The sequence below is a fragment of the Austrofundulus limnaeus genome, unplaced genomic scaffold, assembly GCF_001266775.1.
Source record: "Austrofundulus limnaeus strain Quisiro unplaced genomic scaffold, Austrofundulus_limnaeus-1.0 Scaffold3, whole genome shotgun sequence".
NCBI classification, from domain to species: Eukaryota; Metazoa; Chordata; class Actinopteri; order Cyprinodontiformes; family Rivulidae; genus Austrofundulus; species Austrofundulus limnaeus.
The window spans coordinates 4,960,925-4,963,254 of record NW_013952405.1 but is presented as its reverse complement, the minus strand read 5'-3'; the positions used below and the strand labels follow the sequence as shown (position 1 = coordinate 4,963,254).

Here is a 2,330-nt window from a genome sequence, read left to right as displayed (position 1 = left end):
TGTGTGTGTGTGTGTGTGTGTGTGTGTGTGTGTGTGTGTGTGTGTGTGTGTATTAAACAGCACCGGCTGATTCCTATGGTGTGAGGTGTGTCTCTGGCCTTAGTTCACTTGGAAGTTCATTCATTTTGTTCACACTGCGAGGAGGATGTTAGTGAAAATAATTTATTAATGTTGGTGATTGTGCTAGATTAACAGGTTCTGCTTGTTATAACCATGTGCAAAGTGGTGTACTTAGTACCGCGCATGCTTTATTATTATTATTATTTTTGTTTTGACGGTAAAGATGAGTTGCCCGGTATCGGAAAGTCTCTTCCTCTGGTGAAGGGCCCCTACAACTTCAGCTTTTGCACCTGCCATCCAGCGCTCATTTCCCCCTGCTTGGGTCTGACGTAAGTGCGGGGGACAGTTGAGCGAAAGGGGTCCAAGTAAGTGATCCTCCTTCCAAAAGCCGCTGACATCTGGTTTGACACGGCGTCGTGACATCTGGAGTGGAAGAAGCCGAGCTCGTCTCGGAGGCAGAGAAGTGTCGGCGATAGAACCACCGCTGGGTTTCATTGGAAGGCAGCTGCTTCGACTTCACGAGGATGTTTTGAAATAAACTATTATCTAAGCTCAATCTCGAGCGCACCAGTCACATAGTGTGACTTCCTATGCATCGACACATACACTTTACAATTCCTGTCCACACATAAGTGTAGAAAGTGTCATTTTAGGTCCATGGAAATAATCATTACTGGCACTTTTGTTTTACTCAAATTAGACCAACTTGATGATTCAGATGTAAAGAGTGTATAGACAAAGTTCATAGTCTATTTTTTTTTGCTCACATTTATCACATCGACTCGTGAAAATATCAAAGCTGTGAGTTTATGTATATATTTTGAACAGCTGAAACAACTTTGGCACATAAACCCCTTTGTGTTGCAAAACCTGCTAGCAGCCTGTCTTTGTGTCACGACTCAGAGCGGTAAATTAGGGAGTTGTTGATACCTGTCTCTTTCTGGAATTTCTATAGCAATTAAGGCCAAGTTGAGGGGAGGGGTTGGCCAGGTGATTTTTTTTAGAAGAATCGAGGCGCTCGGCTCCACCGCACTGTAATTAACGAGGAAGCTATTTGCACGGCGTTTCCTGTGTCTGTTTTTGCAGGTGTGCCCCCTCTGATTGGGAGGGTTTACCTTTCGGAGCCGTCATTAAAAGGAGCGAAACCAACTGAAACCCGCAAGGAAGTGTGAGGTTGTGCACGTCGTGTGTGCGTTCGGGCCTGCTCGAGCTGCTTTGACTCCCGCGGCTAAAGGCAACGGTGGCGGCGGAGGCGGTGAAATCCGCCCATGATGCATTGCTTTATACAGAGAGAGGATTGTTTCCACTCTCTGGGTTGGGGGGAGTGACACACCTATGGTTGAATCCTCCAGTAATTACTGCATGACACATTTTAGCAACGGCTTTACCTTTCATGATTTTACTTTGAGCCTGTCACATTATTAAACTAGTTGTGTCTATGTTAAAATTAGAGGCTTTAAAATCTGCCATTTAAATATGAGAAGTCTTGTACCTAAACTGGATGAATTCAAAGTAATACTTGCTCAAACACAAGCACATGTTATGGCTATGTCAGAATCATGGCTGACTCCTGCTATACCAAATTAGTTTCTTTCAGTTGAAAATTATTCATTGTATCGTAGAGACCGTACTGAYAGGCTTGGAGGTGGTGTTGCAGTTTATGTTCACAAGAAATACTCCCATTCTATAATAGAATTGTCAGCTGAGTCTGAATCTCTGCAATTAGAAATCAAGCTTACAAATCACCTTTCARTAACGGTTGTTGTTACATATAAACCTCCAAGTGTTAATTCAACTAAATATTTAGCACAGCTCACTGACATTATAAAAGACATGAAATCAAAAGAGTTTGTGATTCTTGGTGATATCAATATGAATTGGGCTGATAAAACTTCCAAAGGCCYGAAAGCAATGTCTRTAAACTTAGGGCTTCAACAGTTAAAGTACCAACAAGATTTGGCAAGACATGCAATTCCATTTTGGATCTTACCGAACAGTTACCGAAATAAATGTGTTGCTGAATTATGCAAAGCCAAACAACAATATTTTAAAAATCAAATTATTTCAGCCAGCAAGTATCCAAAAATATTATGGGAAACGATTAAGTCAGTGACAGGTGAAAGTAACGATAAAACATTTAATAACAATTCACAAATCTCAGTAAATGGACTTCTTGTTTCTGATCATGAAAAAATTGCTAACTTACAAAAGTTGATTTCTTTTCAACTTTCATCATCTGCAATACAAATGTTTTCCTCTTATTTGACTGA

General features: G+C 41.0%; 1 protein-coding gene across 2 annotated transcripts in view; it reads left to right on the top strand.

Moving 5' to 3' along the window:
- The window catches only part of rarga (retinoic acid receptor gamma a), a 49,414-nt gene that overhangs the window by 7,574 nt on the left and 39,510 nt on the right, over positions 1-2,330 (top strand). The gene's annotated exons all lie outside the window — the stretch shown is intronic.